Source organism: Schistocerca nitens, chromosome 10, assembly GCF_023898315.1.
Source record: "Schistocerca nitens isolate TAMUIC-IGC-003100 chromosome 10, iqSchNite1.1, whole genome shotgun sequence".
In the NCBI taxonomy this organism is placed as follows: Eukaryota; Metazoa; Arthropoda; class Insecta; order Orthoptera; family Acrididae; genus Schistocerca; species Schistocerca nitens.
Window position 1 is genome coordinate 176,874,212 of NC_064623.1, and position 6,000 is coordinate 176,880,211.

Consider the following 6,000-nt stretch of genomic DNA (forward strand, 5'->3'; position numbering starts at 1 on the left):
CTGCATGCCCTCGGGAAAAATTACGACTGTAGTTTCCCCTTGCTTTCAGCCGTTTGCAGTACCAGTACAGCAAGGCCGTTTTGGTTAGTGTTACAAGGCCAGATCAGTCAATCATCCAGACTTTTGCCCCTGCAACTACTGAAAAGGCTGCTTCCCCTCTTCAGGAACCACACGTTTGTCTGCCCTCTCAACAGACACCCCTCCGTTGTGGTTGCATCTACCACATCTGTATAGCTGAGGCACGCAAGCCTCCCCACCAACGGCAAGGTCCAGGGTTCATGGTGGTTTGGGGGGGGGGGGGGTTGTTTCATATTTTGGCAAAAATTCAAATTTTTGCATGATACTCTAATAAACATTTGGACAGACATATTTTTTAAGCAACTGTCTTCAGTTTTCTGTCAAAACTAACTGCGCAGGGGAGACACACTGTGGTATGAAAATGTGCCGTTTAGTTTTTACCTGTCTGTTTCAACCATGATAGCAGGGCATGTAAACCATTGTACAAATTGTTTCTGCCATTCATATTCTTTCTCTTTGTATATAATTTCAAACAAATATTGTTTACAGAAAATTGTGGTTTCCTTCCTAGCTGCCAGTTTTGGAGAAAAAAAAGGATAGTTATATTTATGCATTATTGGCTTATGATTAGAATACTACTAAAGAATCGAGTTGTCTTAAACTTTAATTCTTCCCATTCGCATATTAAAACTAAGGGAAATAATATCATTGAGGCTGTCCTCTCAGGTCCAGCAGTTGGAGAGATCTCTCTCTCGTATGGCATACACCAGTGTTACCAAGTGATGTACTCAATAATTTGAAGCAACTTAATTCCCAGTCACAATTTGTAGAGTGGGGAGAAGAGATTACAAGAGAGGAGAAAAGGAAATGGACATTGGGGGGGGGGGGGGGCAGTGGAGTTTAGGACATATATCAGATTCCTCTACATATTTAGAAAATGTGAAGCATTAGTCTTAAACAGTAACATAGCAAGATATATCGTGTAATGTTGATGAATTTTGCAAGTTCATTATTTATTTCTGTGTCAGTATGGAACCCATTATTTGCATCTGGGGTTTTATGGAACCAGTCATTTGAAAAGTAGCATAGTCAGAATTTCATGAAATTAAAATTTTAAATGTTAGACTAATAAAAAGGCATCATTATGTAGGTAACATTCTGTTTTCTCCCATTTAGGACTACAGGCTGGAAGAGAACACACTGTGCTCTGGCTTGTAAATGAAGACTACGGCTAATTTGAAGCTGCAGATGGAAGACTACAGAAACATATGCTTTATTTCTCGCAGCTGCTCTGCATTAATAGAAACACTGGTTAATTGAGGTTTAGTTATGGACAATTTCAGTGTCGAGATTGTCCGTGGTGCGGACTGTGATAAAATAAGTGACCGTGGGAACGAGGACTTTGCAGTGCCACACAATATTGTCTTAGCCTTACATGGAGAATGGTCTCAAATCCTCACTCACCCTTCTTGATATCTTTTGTGAAAACATACTTCAAATGTTTCTCAAAAACATTTATTGAATCAGACCATCAGTAGCTGCAGTAATATTAAAGTTTGAAATCCTTAAGTGATACTAACTGTCTTTGTATGGCAGTAATAGTTACAGAGGCCTGGAAACCAAAATTATACATCTGATTTAGTAAATAATGACAAATTAATTGCCACATGTAAAACTAGAGAGCAACTCTGGAAAAATGAAGTAACTGCAAATGGGCCTTTTAATGTGGTATGATGCATTGGACTTAAATTTACATCAGGTGTTCTGAGATCGAAAACAGAATAACTACAATACTGGGCATAGCTTGTTTGTATACAAGAAAATTCAGCATTAGTGAAGTATGACAGTGGCCAGACAGCAACGTCTGAAGTATCCTAGGAGCTTTCTGTTAAGTGTGAGTGAGAATGGAAGGCCATCACCAAGAAATTGTTGCAGAGTTACACCTGACACAAAACAATAGTGAGAATCTGATGCATGACGTCACTTCAGTGGAAATAGGGATGACTCGAGGAAAATTTGAACTAGAATATACAAGTAGTTAATTGATTACATACTGTCTTGACCCCCACAACTTAAAGAGAACTGCAGGTTTTTAACTGTCTAATACATAATTCAGATCTAGTGGGTAGGAAGCAGATTATGGTGGTAAATTAATGTTAAGCAAGTATAAAGTTACATGGCTAGGAGACACTCAAGATTAAATTCAGCTGCCTGATCAGAAAGGGGTGGTCTTTTTAAACTTCACACACAGTCAACTCTCCTTTTTGCAAAGTGAGAGAGTTGTCATAAGTATATCTGTTGTGTGTGGGTGACTATAATGGGTGTATTTTTACAGTGTACCATCATATACGTGTTCTATGATGTTGGAAGAAGGGAAAGGATGAAATCCAAAGTGGGCACATAACCTACCCCTTGTGTGTGTGGACCCAACACGCTTAATGTCCCCATCCAGTGTATGGGCAACCGTCTATATGCCCTCACTCTGAAATAATAGAGATGTTTGGAATTTAATCTAGACTGTTGACAAAAATTCTACTGATCATTAGTTTTATGTCTCCACCTCTCCTCCCCTTTCCAGCCTAAAACTGGAAGTGAATATTTCTTCCACTGCCACGATACAAACCAGCTGCCTCAGCATCCAGTGCAATCACACAGGTGTCTACACAAGTGTCTGTTGGTGACCTTTGCAACAGAGATGCGTTTTGGATAATGTTAACATTTGTGATATGGTTAAAAAAAAAGCTAGATCTTATGAGGATCAGAGATAAGGCTTGGGTTGTAAATGCAGCTTCAGTACAGAAGATAAAATTTGTGCCATAAATTTGCAAGTAAGTGTTCTCTGGTTAGAGAAAAAGTTTGAGATTTAAGTTTGTAGTTTGGTAATTTTGCAGTTTTGCTCCAAAAATAATAAACAAAAGAAAATTAATGTAATCTTTGCAGTATGCTTAGAAGGCAAAATCTTTGCTATGATAATACAAACCCATCACATCTTTATTCTTTCAGTTCTGCACCAGGGAAGAAATAGCTTCAGATTACTATGACAACTTAAAACTGTTGCCTGGAGTTTTGAACTTGGATCCCAGTCATTTGCAGGCAGTGTGCTACCAGTTGCATAAGTTTTCACCTGACATACGAGGGGGCGGGGAGTCAAAAAGTTTCTAGCCTCAAAAATAATGAAAGAAATTTCATAATACCAATTTATTTTCCAATGTAATGCCTGTGTACACTAATATACTTGTGGGCATGCTCAGATAGCTTCTGCAAACCATTTGAATAAAAGTTCTTAGATTTCGAGTCCAACCAAGTGTTCACGGCATCAGTCACTACTTTGTCATTGTCCTTTGAGGTCGGTCTCTCTCTCTCTCTCTCTCTCTCTCTCTCTCTCTCTCTCTCTCTCGCTTTTAAGGTTTGGGAAAAGAAAAAAGCCTGATGGAACAAAATCTGGAGAATATTGCAGATGTTGTAACAATTTGAACCTGCAGTTGCACAGTTTCCAGTGTTGTGAGGGCTTTGTGCACTGGTGCATTTCCTGATGTAAAAGAACCCTGCACACCAGTTTGCTGCACCTTTTTTCTCTCAAATGGTGCAGGAGGTTGCAGTAGTATGATACATTGATAGTTACGCCCTTTTGCAAGTAATCCGCCATAATACCCCTTCTGCATCCCAGAAGGCTGATGCCATCACCTTACTGGTTGATTTTTGCACTCAGAATTTTTTTGAGGTAAGGGATGAAGGATGATTACATAGCCGTGACTGTTGTTTTGTCTCAGGATCGAAGTTCATAGACTTCAAATTGGTGGACGATGTCTTCACAGCATTGCACGTGCTCCTATCTCTGTTCTGCATTCAAGTCTTTTGGGACCCACAGAGATGAAACTTTCAGCATTCCCAAAATATCGACAACAATGTCACGGGCATGCCCGTAGGAGATTCCAAATGTGGTCTGAATGTGCTACAACGTTGCTAGACCATCCTGCAAAATCGTATCGTGAATTGCAGTCACTGTTTCATCAGTAGCAATGGAGACAGGCCTTCCACCCCTTGGTGTGTCGTCTTCCACACTCATTCTAATATGTTTGGAGGTGGACACCCAGTTTTTCACTGATGCATAAGACTGAGCACTGTCCATAAGTGTATTCCGCATGTCCTCTGCAATTTCCTTGGGCGTCATTCTCTTCAAATGAAAATATTGAATCTCAGCATGGTTCTTGATTCTCTCGATATTCGTCATTTTGCTTACACTACGATATACAAATGTATCCTAGTGGCAAAACTAATTAAGCTGGAGCCGCAAAATTTGATTTGCATAACACAAAGGGTCACCATAAAAGTAGGTGGTGGTGTTTGTGCGAGACATCACGATAACTATCTCAGTCTAGAAACTTTTCAACCACCCCTCATCTGATTCGTGCAGTGTATGCTCTGCATAGAGTAACCATAATTCATTCTTGACTTATACTTTCTTATGTTTGAAACTGTAGGCTTTAGCCTCTCTCTGAAATAAATATCTTAAAGTTTCATATTATGGAACAGTTGTAGGAAGACAAGTGTTAAAGGTATTGTAAATGAACTGACACGGAGGAAATTGGTGATGCTTGAGCAACTGTTCCTGGTCAAATTTTGCTTACCAGTAGACAAGGCCAGTATGAAAGTCTTCCACACAAGTAACGATAGAATCAGTTGCCCATGAGGTACAATAAGAATGTGGCAGGTGCAAACAAGATACATAGGGCCACAGTGAAGGGTTTGATTTCCACAGAACTTTTAGGGTCACAGTGAATTTCGAGGGTTGAATTCCACTGAACTATTTGGGGGAGGTGGGGAGGGGGTATCTGCAGTGTCAGAGGAAGTTAGAGGAACCATTACATACATAATATGAAGAAACTAAAGAGAGAAGTGTCAGGCGGTAATAATTTTTAAACTTAGAGAGATTATGCTACATTGCTTAAAACTAAGACTGCCGTCGGATAAGAACCATTAAATTCATTGGCAACATTACTTAAATCTAATCCTGCAGAACGTATGTTTTAGTAAGTTGTTACACAATTATAAATTTATGCGACTCATTAAAATTATGTAATATTTTGCAGAGGTTAAAAATGAGTTGATAGACAGGAATCCAGAGTGTCCTTTTTGAGCAGCTGTTTGTATCATTCCGACATTATTTTTCTGTAGTTTTACGGAACCAGTGATGTTAATAATGTCCCTATATTGGTAGGCAAAAAAAAAAAAAAAAAAAAAAAAAAAAAAAAAAAAAAAATTGACGGTCAACAGCCTTTGATACTTGTGTCAACTTCTGATACTCATGCCTTCCAGATGTAACACCATTCATCCATACTTTGAGATATCTTTGTGTGTTTCATCAGGATTGTACCAGAGCTACCTGAAACTTAGATAGGAAGAGTTCTGTTGGTCCCCTTGAGATTCTGAGTATGGAAATAAGGCCATCAGTTCCTCACATCACCTCACAAATAAAGGGTGTTTCATAAAGGTCTTTACAACTTTAAAAATTCATATAAATTTATTGAAAGAAGATACAGAGCTGGGTTTAGTGTTATTTTGTAGGGAGACACATTAAGTTGTTTTTTACCTTAAACTAAAGATGTTGTATGTGGCTTCCATTGTTTATCCTGCACACATCCCATCAGAAGCCAGTTTCTTTGCAAACTCACTGTAGTACTGCAGGTGTAACATGCTTAGTGGCAGCGTAAATTCTTGCTCTAAGTTCAGATAGAGAAGCTGGCACAGGAGGTACAAACACAATATCTTTGATGAATCCCGATTAAAAAGAAAAACAAAAAAAAAGAAAGTGATCTCAGGTCTGGGGAACAGGGGGGCCATGCAATTGATGCATCACGGCCAATCCATTGACCTGGAAAGTGGTCATTGAGAAAATCCAGGACGTCAGCTAGGTGGTGGGGTGGTGCATCATCTTGCATGAAGTAAACATTTCGTTCTTGATCATCCTCATCGATCAGTTGT

General features: G+C 39.1%; 1 long non-coding RNA gene across 2 annotated transcripts in view; it reads left to right on the forward strand.

Annotated features, from left to right (window-relative positions):
- Positions 1-3,318, forward strand: part of LOC126210513 (uncharacterized) — a 29,394-nt gene extending 26,076 nt beyond the window's left edge. The window contains exons 2-3 of one of the 2 annotated variants that reach the window (XR_007540689.1): positions 1,195-2,846; positions 3,022-3,318. This is a non-coding gene — a long non-coding RNA (uncharacterized LOC126210513). Of the gene's footprint in view, positions 1-1,194 lie in introns of both variants that reach the window. The other variant, XR_007540688.1, reaches the window with a different exon arrangement.
- The last annotated feature ends 2,682 nt before the right edge of the window (positions 3,319-6,000 follow it).